Genomic DNA, 16,193 nt, shown 5'->3' with positions numbered 1-16,193 from the left:
CAGACTTTAAAGGAGGTACCCCTTTGTTCCAAAATTCTGTATGTTAGAAGATAGATTTGTAGTTGTTTGGATGGTTTCATGAGTTAAGAATCGAATTCATACAGAATTTGTGGTAATGAGGATATTTTCCCGTGACTCTGGAGACCATCCTGGCAAGGGCCCCAGGAGGTGCTTATCATACACTGTCAAGATGGCTGGGGAGCTTGGAAAAAACGACGGTCCACAGTAAACGAGGTTGAGATGATAGACCTTACGAGAAACGATCAAAAGGCTTAGAGGAAGTGGGCATGTGAGAATGAATGTATATTACACCGGAAAACCCACCAGCTGACCATGTTCCTTAGGAAGGTCTGGGGACATTTTTGTTTGTTTTATGAAGGAAAGGCACTAATGAATGGGTCACTGGCATCTTTGGGAAGTTTAGAAGTGGCTGTCTCTGTGGGTGGAGGCTGATGGCAGGGGATGTTTAAGAACTGGTTTCCCTTGTAGCAGTGGGGATGATAGGCTCCTCGAGTAGCGGAAGCCAAGTGGCAACACTTAACTCTCAGAGTCAGGGTGGGCAGGTTTCCATAGGGCAGCATCTTCAAAGTGGAGATGGCTAATGGAACGTGGGTGGTCCCAGGGACCAGATAAATGGACAGCCAAGCAAGGTATTGGTTTGTATTTAATTAAGAGATCAAGAATGATTGAGCAGAAGAATGAGATCAGTAATTTGAAAAGTCAAAATTCCGGGGCGCCTGGGTGGCTCAGTCGGTTAAGCGTGCGACTTCGGCTCAGGTCGTGATCTCACGGTCCGTGAGTTCGAGCCCCGCGTCGGGCTCTGGGCTGACAGCTCAGAGCCTGGGGCCTGCTTCTGATTCTGTGTCTCCCTCTCTCTCTGCCCCTCCCCTGTTCATGCTCTGTCTCTCTCTGTCTCAAAAAAAATAAACATTAAAAAAAAAAAAATTCCTTGCCCATTTTTTAGGCCTGAGACAGTTCTTAGATTCAAACTATCAATTGAAAGATCCATTTACTTAGTCAACCATGTATTGGGGGAAGATTGCCCAGATTTTTTAAGTTGGAAAATAGGGATACTGGGCCTGAGTTGACTTTGATACCCAGGGACCCGAAGCGCCACCACAGCACTGCCCTTCCTACGCCCTGTCCTCATCGCAGTAGGGGAATATGGGGTCAGAACGGAGTGCTTGCCTGAATCTGCCTCACGGTGGGTCCAGAAACCCACTTTATGGTCATTTTTTTTTTTTCAGTTTTCAAATGTATAATCAGAATGGACATTCTTGACAATCGGCAGAAAGCCCAAGTAGAAGCCCCTGAAACTGCATCCCCACCTCTACCAAGATAGAAAATAAAAAATACTGCGTTCTGGGGGAAATGGCAGTAATTAGTTCAACGCTTAAAAAGGTAGAGGGAGGGGCGCCTGGGTGGCGCAGTCGGTTAAGCGTCCGACTTCAGCCAGGTCACGATCTCGCGGTCCGTGAGTTCGAGCCCCGCGTCAGGCTCTGGGCTGATGGCTCAGAGCCTGGAGCCTGTTTCTGATTCTGTGTCTCCCTCTCTCTCTGCCCCTCCCCTGTTCATGCTCTGTCTCTCTATGTCCCCAAAATAAATAAACGTTGAAAAAAAAAAAAAAAAAAGTAGAGGGATGCTGGAGTGTGGGTCTCCATCATTTCTTCTTTTAATTCCACCCGTCTGGCTCTTGCAAAAACTGGATTGGCCTGAGGTGGATTGCATGGGGCTACTGCAAACTTCGGTGGGTAGTAGTCCAAGCAGTACTGTGTTGGGTGTGTTTTCTCTACGAGAGGAAGTAACACAGCTTCTGGTATAGATAGGTACATGGTTTTTAACGTGTACTGTCTGACCCTCCACAGAAAGCTTGCCAACCCCTCATCTAGTGAATACGTTCTTCCAAGGAGTATCAGAAACAGTTTGCATTCACAAGTGGTGGGCACCAGTATATATTCACAGTCTCGATCTGGAGCTATGTTACTTCTCCCCCATCATCACAGTGTAGTCCATTCTGCAGGGTACCACGTTTGTATGCTTTGTGTAGCTTACGCTACTCAGGGATTAAGGACATGCTAATCAGACTTGATGAACAAGCAGTGTCAAGTATTCTGGGTTCCTTGGTGAGACACCTGCACTCCGGAGAGTGGAAAATAAATCCTGCAAAGATGCACGGTCCTGCCACGTTGGTTAAGTTTTTAGGAGTCCAGTGAGCTGGAGCATTCTGGGACATTCTCTCTAAAGTAAAGGGTAAGTTATTGCATCTTGTGTATTTTACCCCAAGAAAGAAGCGCGGTGCCTTAAGTAGGCCTCTTCTATTTTGGAGGCACCGTACTCTGTGCTTAGGAATGCAAGAAAGGCCTCTGCAGCAGATCCAGGCTATGATATACAAGCAGCCCCGCGGCAGGGGCCGTATGACCTGGAAAATTCTGTGGTACTAGAGGTATCTGTGGTAGGAAGAGATGGTGCGTGGATTCTCGCGCTATCCTCAACAGGAGAGTTCCAGCATAGATCTCTCGGGTTCTGGAGTAAGGTTATGCCATCTGCAGTAAAGAAAGTTTCATCATTTGAAAAGCATCTCCTGGCATACGATTAGACCCTGATAGAGACTCAGTGCTTGACCACAAAATATCAAGTGACTATGTGAGCAGTTGCCCATATAACCAGCTGGTTATTGTGAGACCTGCCAAGTCATAAGATTGGGTGGATACAATAGCAATTCGTCTTACAATGGGAACAGTACCTTTGGGAAGAAGCCCAAACAGACTTGGTGGGCACGAATAAGTTAACCTGAACAAGGGCCCTCAGTTCTCCAGATTATGTACATCTGTTACAGTGATAGCTTTGTCCTAGCCCATGCCTGTGGCAACATGAGAAATCCTGCAACCATTTGATTGGCCAGACAAGAAAAAAAATCCAGGTCTGGTTCGTGGAGGAGTTGGTCTGATATGTTTTAGGGCAAGCCAAATATGAACTATCGCTTCTCAATGGCCCCATCTGGAGTGGTCCTAAAAGTCAGTGATGAGGGCAAATTCTCAATCAGTAGGTCTTTAGGCAGTGTAGGTGATTATCCGCTTTGGAGAGTGAGAAGTGGCCTGAGGCAAGGGTATATGTGAACTCAAGGTCAGTGGGCTGGTTGGTCAGGGGCCCAGAAGGTGCAAGATAGGAAAATGCGAGAGAAGATCTGGTGAAGAGCATTTGGGTGGGTCTGTGAGAGTGGGACTTACTATAGTATTCACCAGAAAAGTGTTAGCTAATAACCAAATGGACAGGACGATTTGACCAGGAACCTCACCTGGCCCAGTTCTTCCAGTGTGCTCATGAGTAGAATCACCCTGATGGCAGAGATGGAGGCCGTTTATCGGCCTCTTAGCATTGGACGCCTCTCTTGCCAGAGGCTGACCTAGCGATTCTAAATGTCTAACCTGTCAGCCACAAAGAGCAATGCTGATCCCCCAGTTCAGTACCACTGCTCAGGGAGAACAACCAGCCACTTGGTGGCAATGATTCCATTCTGGAAAAGTCAGCAACTTATTCTGATCACATATCTTGCTTTGCTTATCCTGCCTGGAGTGCCTTAGCTAGTACTACTATCCAAGGACTCCGACGCGTTTGATCTACTGGTATAGGATCCTACATAATAATGCTTTGGAACAAGGGACCCATTTAATGACAAAGCAGGTGCAGCAGTGGGCGCATGACAATGGGGGTCTACTACTGTTACCAAATACCTTTCCATCCAGAAGCTTTTGACCTGGTAGAGCATTGGGATGGCCTTTTGAAGGTGCATTGGCGGTGCCAGCAAGAATGGGGTGCTGTCCTTTACAATACAGTGTAAACCTACATGACCATAAAAGGGTGCTTTATCCTCAGCCCCTGGGTAGAATCCAAGGGCTCTGGAACCAAGGGGCGGAAACAGAAGTGACCCTATTCAACATCACTCCCAGTGATCTACTTGAGGATCAGGGGGTAAGGGGTGCGGGGAGGATGCTTCTATCAGGCACAACATAAGAATCTCAATAAACTTAAAGATATGACCGTCATCTGGTCGCTTTGAGCTCCTAATGCCTGCAGACCATCAAGCAAAGAAGTTACCATACTGTTGGGGACAATTGACTCTGTTACGAGAAGGTAGGACTGCTGCTAACGTGGACACAGTGGGAAGTGTTTGAGGCGCACATGATCCTTGGGATATCTCTTGGTCCTCCTATACTCAGCTTTAACCATAAATGGGTAAGTAAAGAATTACAGCCTGATTGAGGGCATGATCTCTTGGGGCTCAAAACCCTCAGGAATGAGGGTCTGGCTTACTCCACTGGGTAAGCCATCTTGACTAACAAGGGCTAGTCAAGGGGGAGAGGACTCTAGACTGGGTGCTAGAGAAGGGAGATCATCACATTTACAGTTCAGGGACTCCCCTTGTAAGTGTCCCCAGAAGTTAGCCAGAATGCCTGGATAGAATGAACTTGTGTACAAAGCATATGGATCTGAGCAATGCTAGAAGTGGACTACATAAACATTGTTGGCACCCCGTCCAGATCTTTACCAGGAAGTGTAAGTTTTGGCTGCTGATAGCTCACAGCTGCATCCTCTTGAGAATTGCCCTCTGTACCGACAGGAACCACTTCTGGAAACTTCTGGAAGGTTATTCCCTCCTGGGGACAGCATCATGGCCAATGGTATGATGCCGGTTTTGGTGAAGAAGTCAGCTGGGATTCTGCTGGAGATTGCATTATCGGCAATGGCATGTAATCATTAGTTGTGTTATCAGTAAATGATAATAGATAATTCCCCCCTTTCCTCGAGGTGGGACAAATGTGCCACGTATATGCCAGGAGTTCCCAGTGGAGGCTAAATGTAGGAGCCCTATCTTTACCTAACTTTTCCTCCTGTCTTACCTTGCTTGCCTCACTCCATTTACAGGTTTTACTTGAGAGCACTCCCTCAACGTACCATTTACATGGAATCCCTTTTTTGAGCTCAGCTTCTAGGGAATGTAACCTAAGGCAGGAGAACAGTGGAGCCAACCAAGAGAGGAGAACAGGAACAGTTTGAGTTTGACAGAGGTAGAGCAAAGGTGAGTTCAATTTGGAAACATTAAAGTACCATTGTCTGGAAGAGAAAGGATAACCTGATACAATGCATCTATGAAATCTCTACAGCTTACGTTATACTTAATGGTGAAAGACTGGTTGCTTTTCCCCCTACGATCAGGAATAACACAAGGATATCAGCTTTCACTACTTATATAAGGTTCTGGCCAGGAAAGTTAGGCAAGAAAAAGAAATAAAAGGCACAGACATTGGAAAGGAAGAAATAAAACCGTATTTACAGACGGCATGATCTTGTATACAGGAAATTCTCAGAATATAGGGTCAATTTACAAAATACATTGTAGTTCTATACATTTGCAATGAACAATCCAAAAATGAAGTTAAGAAAATAGTCCCATTCACAATAACATCAAAAAGAATACTTGGGGAGGGGCGCCTCGGTGGCTCAGTCAGTTAAGCATCTGACTTCAGCTCAGGTCATGATTTCATGGTTTGTCAGTTCGTGCCCCGCATCGGGGTCGGTGCTGTCAGCTCAGAGCCTGCTTCAGAGCCTCAGTTTCCCCTCTTTCTCTGCCCAACCCTGGTCACTCGCTCACTCCCTTGCTGTCTCAAGAAACATATATATATATATATATATATATATATATATATATATATATATATATATATATATTTGGGGAAAAAAGAGGGGCGCCTGGGGGGCTCAGTTGGTTAAGCGTCCAACTTCAACTCAGGTCACAATCTCGCGGTCCGTGAGTTCAAGCCCCGCGTCAGGCTCTGGGCTGATGGCTCAGAGCCTGGAGCCTGCTTCCGATTCTGTGTCTCCCTCTCTCTCTGCCCCTCCCCTGTTCATGCTCTGTCTCTCTCTGTCTCAAAAATAAATAAATGTTTAAAAAAATTTTAAAAAAAGAGTACTTAGGAGTAAATTTAACAAAAGAAGTGTAAAACTATACTGTGAAAACTATAAAACGTTGACAGAGGGAGATCTAAATAAATGGAAAAACATCTCATTTTCATAGAGCAGGACATTCAACATCATTAAGAGGGCAGTACTCCCCAAATGATCTCAAGAGTCAGTGCTTTCCCTCCCTATCAGAATCCCAGCTGACTTCTTTGTGGAAATTGACTAGCTAATTCTAGAATTCACATGGAATTGCCGTGGACTCAGAATAAGAAAACAGTCCTGAAAAAGGAATAAAGAAGGAGGACTCACTCTTCCCAATTTCAAAACTCACTATAAAGCAATGGTAAAACAGTCTGGCATTGGCACAAGAATAGACATTGATACCAATGGGATAGAATTAAGAGTCCAGAAATAAACTACATCTTTGGTCAACTGATTTTTCACATGGGTGCCAAAACCATCCAGAGGGAAAGAACAGTCTTTTCTTTTTTTTTTTTTTTTCAACGTTTATTTATTTTTGGGACAGAGAGAGACAGAGCATGAACGGGGGAGGGGCAGAGAGAGAGGGAGACACAGAATCGGAAACAGGCTCCAGGCTCTGAGCCATCAGCCCAGAGCCTGACGCGGGGCTCGAACTCACGGACCGCGAGATCGTGACCTGGCTGAAGTCGGACGCTCAACCGACTGCGCCACCCAGGCGCCCCAAGAACAGTCTTTTCAACAGGGGTGCTGGGACAACTGGACAGCCACATGCAAAAGAATGAGCTCAATCCTTACCTCACATTATATGCAAAATGAACTCAAAACAGGTCAAAGACCTAAAAGTAACAACTAAGAACAGAGGGGTAAAACTGTCATAACTTTGGACTTAGCTAAGGTTTCTTAGATATGCCACCAAAAAGCATGAGCAGCAAAACAAAAAAAAAGATAAATTCACCAAAATTAGAAAGCTTTGTGCATCAAAGGAGACCATCAAAAATGAAAAGACAATCCACAGAATGGGAGAAAATAATAATAATAAGTAATATACCTGATAAGGGACTTGTATCTAGAATATATATTCTTACAATTCAGTAATAGGAAGACAATTTAAAAATGAGCAAAGGATCTGAATAGGCAGCTCTCCAAAGAAGACAGAAATGTCCAATAAACACGTGTAAAAATGCTTAACATTGTTAGTCATCAGAGAAGTGCAAACCAAAACCATACTGAGATACCACTTCATATCCACTAGGCTGTCTAAAATGAAAAAGTCAGATAACAAATATCGGCCAGGATGAGGAGGAATTGGAACCCTCATACGCTGCCGGTGTGAATGTGAAATGGTACCACTGCTTTGAAAAACAGTCTGTTAGTTTCTCAAATGATGAAGCATATAGTTAACCATGTGACCCAGAAACTCCACTCCTAGGTATATACCCAAGAGAAATGAAGTGAAATATAAACCCACACAGAAACTTGTACATGAATGTTTATGATAGCATTATTCGTAATAGCCAAAAGAAACAACCAAACTGTCGGCAGATGATTGGAAACACGAGATGTGATGTATTCATACAACGGAGCGATATTTGATATAAAAAAGAATGGAGTACTGACACATGATACAACATGGATGAACCTTGAAGACATGCTAAGTGGAAGAAACCGATCACACACACAAAGTGTATTATACGATTCCTTTCATATGGAAGTCCAGAATAGGGAAATCTATAGAAACAAAGGAGTTCATGGTTTTTTAGGCTGCAGCGGGATGGGAAGATAGAGGGTGGTGGCTAAAGGGTACCCGGTTTCTTTTCAAGGTGACAAAAATGGTTGAAAATTATCTGTGGTGATGGTGGCACGTACCTGTGAATGTACTAAAAACCATTCAATTGCACACTTTAAATGGGTGAACTGTATGGTATGTGAATTTCATTTCAATAAAGCTGTTTTGTTTTTTTAAAAGTGCCATTGGCTATCAGGTATGTGAGTCTAGAGCTTGAAGAAGCCTGGATTGGCAATAAAGACGGGGACATGGATGGTAGTCCCAACTGTGAGAATGGATAAGATCACTTTGGAAGAACACTTAGAATGAAGAGTGAGAACAGCTCATGAAATAAATGGTCAAGTGATATAAATAGAACTATGACATACAGTGTCACAGAAATCCGTGAGATTGGATATTTAGAAGGGGTGATGATCATCACAACCTCAAATGCAATAGGAGAGCCCAAAATAAGATTTGGTGGCAACAGCAATGGTGTCCAAAGCAGTGAGCATGGAAACCAGATCACAGAGTGGGAGGTTTTCATCTCCAGAGCTCCACCAAAGTCACTCTTGTTGAGGTCTTAACCTCCATGTTTCCAAATCCAGTGGTCAGTTTTTAGTCCTCAGACTCTTCAACAGGAATGAGAGTTGATAGTGCCCTTCTTGAAACATTTAAAAAATTTGTTTCATAGGATTCCTTGCTCTTTGGGGTTTTAAGTTCTTTTTCTTGGTTGCTCCTTTAAAAAAAAATTTTTTTTAATGTTTATTTATTTTTGAGAGAGACAGAGACAGAATGCCAGTGGGTTAGGGGCAGAGAGAGAGAGAGGGAGACACAGAATCGGAAGCAGGCTCCAGGCTCCGAGCCGTCAGCACAGAGCCCAGCGCGGGGCTCGAACTCACGAGCTGTGAGATCATGACCTGAGCCGAAGTCAGACGCTCAACCGACTGAGCCACCCAGACACCCCTCTTGGTTGCTCCTTTTTTAAAAAAAAAATTTTTTTTCCAACGTTTATTTATTTTTGGGACAGAGAGAGACAGAGCATGAACGGGGGAGGGGCAGAGAGAGAGGGAGACACAGAATCGGAAGCAGGCTCCAGGCTCCGAGCCATCAGCCCAGAGCCCGACGCGGGGCTCGAACTCACGGACCGTGAGATCGTGACCTGGCTGAAGTCGGACGCTTAACCGACTGCGCCACCCAGGCGCCCCTGGTTGCTCCTTTTAAATAAATTTTGCTGGATATTTTTTCTCTCTGACCTTTACTAGTTGGAGTGCCTTGGGATTAGAGGGCTCAACTTATATATAGACTCTGCTTGTCTTCTCTTCCATGTTAACTAAGTAAGCACTCCCCACTCCATGGTTATAGATGCCATTTATACCTTAATAGCTCCCCAGTTTATACCAGCAATTGTCTTCTCCTATGAGCCTCAGATTCATATTTCAATTGTTTACTCAGTAGCTCCACTTGGAAATCTAATAGGCACCTCCAGTTCAACATGTCTAAAATAGAACTGGACATTTTTCCAACAAAAACCCTCCTCCTGCTCCCCCCTCCTGCCTGGAGTTCTATCTCAGTAAATGGCCCGACTGTTTATCCTGTTGCTCCAGTCCAAAAGCCCGAGACAGCCCGACTCTTTATCTTGCACTCCAGACTCAATCTATTAGCAGGGCACCTCTGCCACCTTCCACGTTATTTCCTGAATCCGGTCACTTCCTGCCACTTCCACTGCAACACTAGTCTTGCAGATCTTTTGCAACAGCTTCCTAACTGGTCTTTCAGCTTCCATTTCGCCTCCCTGCAGACAGCGTTCCAAGAACCAACCAGACCAAATCTCTTCATTTATAAATCAGATCGTGTCACCTTTTTACTCAGAACCCTCCATGGCTTCCTAGCACCTGTAGGAGATACAATCCTAAATCGTCTTCTTGGTCTATAAATCTGGGAGTAATCTCTGATCACGTTTCTCTAATCTGCTCTTTTGCCACACTGGCTGCCCTGCTGTTCTTTGAATACACGAAGCCCACTCAAGCTCCGGGTCTTTTTACCTCGTTGTTTCCTCTGCCTAGAAGGTTCTTCCCCCAGTGTATATGATTCACTCCCTCACTTCAAATCTTTATTCAAATGTCACCTCGACAGAGGGCCTTCCCCTGAACCGCCTCTGTAAAAGAGCACACCTACTCAGGTAACCCGCTTTTACCCTGCTTCATTTTCCACTAGTCTTCTTAATATTATTATCTTTGTGACCTTCCCCTCCCTTTACAGTCCCAACCCTCTGCACTGATAAATAAGTTCTGTGAATGCAGGAATGTCGGTGTGTTTTCTTCACTGCTTCAGCCCCAGTACCTAGGACAGGAGCTTACGGACGCTATAGGAATTCGGTATATGCTGATGGAGTGAATGAAAGAATGGTTGGAATGGTGAGGCATCAGACAGCTGCTTTGTGCTCTGGTCCTCCCCTAGATGTTGGGGTGACAAAGGTGACAAAGACACAGTTCCTGCCGTTATAGAGCTTATATTCGATGGTATTTTCCAGTTACAAATACATAATTATAGCTTAAATGTCACAGGTAAAAATCGTTACGAAAAAACAATGCAGAGTGAGAAGGCAGAGGAGGATGGTGGTGTGGGGTATCATTCTAGTTGGAACATTCAAGAGCTGCCTCTCTGAAGGAGGAGGATTTCAGTAGAGATCTGAGCGGAGAGAGCAAGTCTAGTAAAGATCTGATAGAGGAAAATCCCGAGAGGGAACAAATGCAGAAGCCCTTAGGGATGGATCGTGCTTTAGGCTGCAGCTAAGAGTGGAGAAGGCCAACAACGCTAGAGCAGACGTAGGCAGTATGGGAGATGAAATCAGACAAATAGGTGCCCGGTCATGTAAGGCCTTCTTTGGAAGCCATTGTGTGCGTGTGCGTGTGTGAGAGATAGGGAAGCTTTGGGGGCAATAATGTGGCCTGACTTACATTTTAGGCCGCCAGTCTGGCTGCCTTCTAACTAGCAAGTCAATCATGGAAGTAGACAAACCAGCTAGGCGTTCATATGTTCATAAGTAACATACAATGAATTCTAATAGGATGGTAGTGGTAGAGGTGAATGGGGTCAGGTTCTTGCACCGTGCCCCGGTCAAAATGCCCTGCGCCTCGCAGCAACCTTTCCAGGGATCTCCTGCAAGCTTCCTTCAGGTGTCAGAGCCAAGCAGTGTCCGCCACCAAGCCCATTCTGCGGAACTTGCGACACCCCCCCCCCCGCCTCCCCCTTTGGAGAAACAGCCTCTTGAATCGCTCAGCTGCATCTGAAGCTTCCGAATCCCTTCATTTAAAAATGGGTAAAGGGAAGCTCTCGCGGGGAAGCGGGTCTCAAAGGGATTGAAACCACTTAAGGCAACAAGGTCCTCAAAGGAAATGGGGTTTCCACAGGGAGCCTGGCAAGCACTGCCTGTTCCCAGTATTCAAAAACAGGGCGGAAATGGAGGCCGCCCAGGAGGTTGCCCTCCAGTCCGCTGGAAGGGAAATTCGGTTCCACCGCAGCCACAAGTCCGGGAGGCCCCCTGCCCCCGCGTCTGCCCGCAGCCGTGCGAGAGGTGCGAGCCCCTCCAAGCACGCCGCGAAAACAGCTTCGCCTCACGGGAGCGCGCACGCGCCCCTGGCTCTGTTTGCCGTTGGCCCTAAGCCCCGCCCCTTATGCGTCCTCCGCGGAGGGCTGGGAGCCGAGAGCTCGCGCGACCACTCTTCCTTCAGTCTTCTCCAGCACCTCGTCGCAAACGGGGCCGGAAAGCGTGGCGGCGCAGGCGCAAGCGCCGAGAGCGGAGGCGGTGGTGGTGGCGGCCGCTGGCCAGTGTAAGATGGCGGCGGCGTTGGTGGCGGCAGTGGACGGGGCGGCTGGGCCTGGAACAGTCGGAGCAGCCGCTGGCAGAAGGATGACCCAAGACGGGAAGCGGGCTGCTGAGCCTCGCCGGCTCCCGTGCTTGTAACTGCCCCAGCCGGACACCCCCCCCCTTGACCTACCCGGTCCGTGTCTCGTTCCGGCTTGGCCTGACCCCCTCGCCCCTGGCCCGCTCCCCTTCAGGATAGATTGGATTCCTTTCCCAAGCTCCCGGGGCTCAGGTCTTCTCCTGGCCCTGACCCGAGTCTCCGCCGGGAGGACTGGCTGCCCTTGCCTCAGGTCAGCCCTGGGGTTGCCCCCAAGAGCCTGCCCCACGGTCCACAGGGACGGTTTTGCTGCTCGGGTGACCCGTTTGGGTGCGCATGTTTACCCCTTAGGCTGGGGGAAGCGGTCGCCCTGCGTCTCCCCGTCACCTCGGGGCCACCGCGCAGTGTGCCCCCCTCCCCCATCCCGAGTTCTCGGGCCCAGCACCTTGTACGGGAGGCCGAGGTCCAAGTCAGTTGTCGCCGTCTGGTCTCGCTCCCTTTGTAATACAATTCTCGCAGCTTGCTTCCCCTCACCCCCAGATCTTCCAGGGCCCCGCAGAACCGTACCATTTGCTCCCTGTTAGTTGGAAAGCATCTGGTGGCTTGAATTTCTGACTCATATGATTGTCGCTGGAGTCTCTGTAAACAAACCGGCACTAACGCTATCACATTCTCTCCGGGATTTCCCCCCTGCCCTGTGGCTTCTTGTTGAGAGGTTTGGTTATGGGTTAGCAGCGACAGGATTCAGGTTTTCCTTTTAAATGACTTTTAACGTTTTAGCGAAGCTGGGAGATGACTTGCCTGGTTCGTGGTATTTCTGTAACTGCCCGGGTTATTTATTCAGTAGTCGGACTTACTCTGGTTTTAAACAGTGCCGAGGAGGTCTGAAAAGAAACTAAAATGTATTCACAGATATGTTGTGTTATGGTCAGTAGAGATACTTTTGCCATTTAAACTTTGACTTTTCTCAGCCCTTCAGTGAATCAACCGACCTATTTTCTCAGGAGCTCAGCCTGGCCCAACTTCAGTGATAAAGAAGGAAAGGTGAGTAGGAGTTGAAGGCATTTAAATTCCTGAGCCCAAGACAGACCCTACCCTGATGCCCAAGTGCTGACCACTACAGTCATAAAATTCCTACCCCAGTATCCCAAAGAGTTGGGGTGTTGTTCTTGGCTGTGTTCCAGCTCCGCTTAAATTACTTTGACAAGTTTTATGGGCTGTGGGCGTCTTGACTTTCTGTCCTAAACTGTTGCTGTGTATCTTCAAATAACGCACCGCCCCCCCACCTCGTTAAGCCTAGAGGGGAATGTGTCCCCCTCTTCCTTTATTCATTTGCCTTGTGTGTTGCTTTTGTGTGGATCGTGTTTCTTATGTTGTTAAAAGCTGGGAATTAGTCTGCCTGAGTTCTCTTCAGCCTTTTGTCAAATCGAGTCTCTTCCCTTCTCAGGGCTTTGCATTGTTATTTGTGTTTGGAGGAGAATCTTCAGCTGCTTGTCCCTGAAAGCTGGGAAGTGGTGCTGGGAGGTCGGCGTCCGAGTTCAGTCCACTTCAGATTTCCAGTTTTGCAGGACATCGTAGTAAAGTTGGGGTTAAAAAAAAAAACCCAATCAGCTGCTCTTTAATAGCCGGTCTGAAGGATTTGGGGTCAGCCGAGGAATCATCTTGTGCATTCAACAGCACAGGCCAGGGTCAGAGAGGGAGTCAGAACATACTCGTAAACGTAGTTTTTGTAAGACTCCTGGGTTTCTGGTAGCGGAGGATAGTGCTGTGGTTGAAGTCCACGGGATGTGACAGAAGAGCTGAGTGGCTCTGGGGGGGAGGCCTGGCTGATTCTTCATACGTTCAGGGTAGGTAGTAGGTAAAGGTTGAGTGGGACACTGCCGAGTTTTGTTCCGTGTGGTGTCCTGATTGGAACATCAGCCGGGCATGTTCGTGTGTCATTGAGACAGATAAGTACAGCCGTTAGAGCTGGACAGATCAGAACTTAACTACTGTACTAAGATTTATTGGCCATGTGACCTTGGGCAAGCTACTTAAACTTCTCTGACTCTTAATTGCCACATCTCTAAAAGTGGGATAACGCCACTTACCTCCTACAGTCATTGTTGGTCTCGTGGGAGGGAACCTGTGTGAAGCTCTTATATTGTGCCTAGCACATGATAGACAGTAAAAAAATGTCTTCTGTTTTCTTTACACATTGTTGCTATGGCTTTGAATGAGGCATGCGCCAGTTTCTACTTCTTTGCCTTCTGCTTTCCAACATAGTTTCCTTTTTATTTTTTTATTTTTTGTGAATCGTTTTTAACTGGTCAGCTTAGATGTCTGCTTTGTAGGCACCCATCTACAGTTATCTTCTGAACATGATTGGAGTCAGTGTGGTGGGGGTTCAAGACCAGCGAACAGCGGAAATAATTAGATGTCCGTGTGTATGTGTCTCTCTAAATAAATGCATTCTTAGACTAAACATCAGTGTACCTCCTTAGTTCATCGCCTCCTCTTGGTCTCTGTTCATGCACACCTGGTCAGCGTTGACACGAGGATTGGAATTCCTTCCCTTGCTGCTTCAGCATTCACTGCCTGTGCTCCAGCTACCCCTTATGCCTTTTCCTTTTTTGCCTTGACGAGAATACATTTTTTCAAGCTATTGGGCTCTGCAGTGACCCCCATCAATAGATCATCAGAGGCCTAGACCATGAAAAGGTCTCCTTGTTCTCGGAAGTGAGTCTGGGCTAGGGAGCTAGGAGTGTGGAGCGTTTTATTTCATCTCCCCAGCTGGCCCGTCTTAACAGCATGATGGCACAGATGCAGGTTTTTAACCTTCTCTTGTTGGCTTTTCTTCTACATTTTTGGGGGAGGTAAGGGCACATGAAAATTAAAGTGTTGATAACGTCGCAGTGAAATCAACTGTATTCATTCAGGCCAGTGACCAAATTAGACTTGGTCAGCTTCGTTACCACCGCCACCAAAAGTAGACTTGGGTAGAGGGTGTTGAGGTGGACTGAGACTGCGTTTTTATTATTATTATTATTATTATTATTTTTTTTTTTTTTTACTGTTTTTATTCATTCATAGAGCGAGCGAGAGAGAGTGAGCGAGCACGAGTTGGGGAGGAGCAGAGAGAGACAGAGATACAGAATCTAGAACAGGCTCCAGGCTCCGAGCCGTCAGCACAGAGCCCGACACGGGGCTCGAACTCACGAGCCCTGAGATCATGACCTGAGCCGAAGTCAGATGCTTAACCGACTGAGCCACCCAGGCGCCCTGATTTATTACTTATGTTTTTGTGAGATCTGGAGATCTGTGTTGGGAGAGGGGTGGGGTGGGAGGAGAAAAGGAGATGTGTTGAAAAAGGTATAACTTTGTTCCTTATTACTCTGTGTGCTGGGTGAGAATCTCTCCTCCCCCGGGGGTTTCACCTTCTGTGCTTCAGGTGACATCTGTGTATATAGTGAACCAGTATTCTTAGTTTGTGGGCCACAACGGTAAAATTCTTACTTCTCTGCAGTTATTTTATATTTCAGGGCGTCGCATGAGAATTGTCGCGTCTTAGTAGGAAGTATTTCCTAGCATGGCTGAGTGGGAGGGTAGGTATGCTTGTGACTGTGACCTTAGTTCCCACCACCAGCCTGACAGGGCCCTGTATACAGCAGTCTGTGGAATGTATAGGAGCCAGTACCAGTGCTGTGATCCTTAGCGTTCACTAGGATCAACCTAAGACAAGCTTGTCTGCAGAGAGAGTAAAAGAAAGCAGCCTTTTTGTGGCCTGTTTAAAACAATACTGACATTTCAAAAGCAAAAGAACTCTAGGAGACATTCTGCAGAAGTGTGCCCTGTTGTGGGAGACTGAGACCTTCGAGTTTCATGCTCTCGGTCCTGTGTTCTATCAGGTGAGTTGCAGTGACTAATTAACCTTTGTTTTCAGGAGATAGATTTGTTTCTGGATTGTTTCTACTGGAGAAAAGTTATTCTAAACATGTCTAGGAATTTTCCGGATTATAAAAGACAGAATTAAGAGGTTTTTTTTTTTTTTTGCATAACATTGGCGTTAAAGTTAGTCGTTAAGACTGAATTAGCTTTTTCTTTTTTAAAAAAACAAATTATCAGTAAGCCAAGATAATCGGCTTACACGCAACCAATTTGGAACCCCGGGCAACTAACTGGAAGAATTGAACCAGCAGTGGACGCGGAGGTAGTGACACGTGTATATCTTCATGTCAAAGCTACCTGCCAATGATTTTAGGTTAGCTTCACAGTAATAATGAAAACTTCATCTTAATGTTTTTGTGCATGTAATAGAGGAACTGTGCCACGGTTAGGATTGGTCAGAAATTCTTGTCTACTGATTCAGTTATTTTCTTGGAGAAGAAAGTCCTTGAAAGGTCTTTGAAAGTTAGTGTGTGATGAATTTTGTGACTCGGTCACGCTTCTTTAGAGCAGGCTTTTATCTGTGTCTCTGTAGGACCTGGTTTCTGGGCCAGAAGCCCACTTTCTCAAGTGCTACCTTCACCTCTGGAGTGTGCATGCTAAAGATAAATTAATGAACTGAGTCTGCCCTGAGTTTGCAGATAGGGCCTGGGGAGTGA

General features: G+C 46.5%; 1 protein-coding gene across 3 annotated transcripts in view; it reads left to right on the top strand.

Annotated features, from left to right (window-relative positions):
* Positions 1-11,409: 11,409 nt before the first annotated feature.
* The window catches only part of DCAF8 (DDB1 and CUL4 associated factor 8), a 40,554-nt gene continuing 35,770 nt past the window's right edge, over positions 11,410-16,193 (top strand). Inside the window, exons 1-2 of one of the 3 annotated variants that reach the window (XM_045455111.1) lie at positions 11,410-11,538; positions 12,582-12,654. The gene's annotated coding sequence lies outside the window, so the exon portion shown is untranslated. Of the gene's footprint in view, positions 11,864-12,581; positions 12,655-16,193 lie in introns of all 3 variants that reach the window. The other 2 variants (XM_045455109.1, XM_045455110.1) reach the window with 2 other exon arrangements.

Source organism: Leopardus geoffroyi, chromosome C3 (assembly GCF_018350155.1).
Source record: "Leopardus geoffroyi isolate Oge1 chromosome C3, O.geoffroyi_Oge1_pat1.0, whole genome shotgun sequence".
In the NCBI taxonomy this organism is placed as follows: domain Eukaryota; kingdom Metazoa; phylum Chordata; class Mammalia; order Carnivora; family Felidae; genus Leopardus; species Leopardus geoffroyi.
Note: the sequence above shows the minus strand (reverse complement) of the source record. Positions and strands in the feature narration are given on the sequence as shown.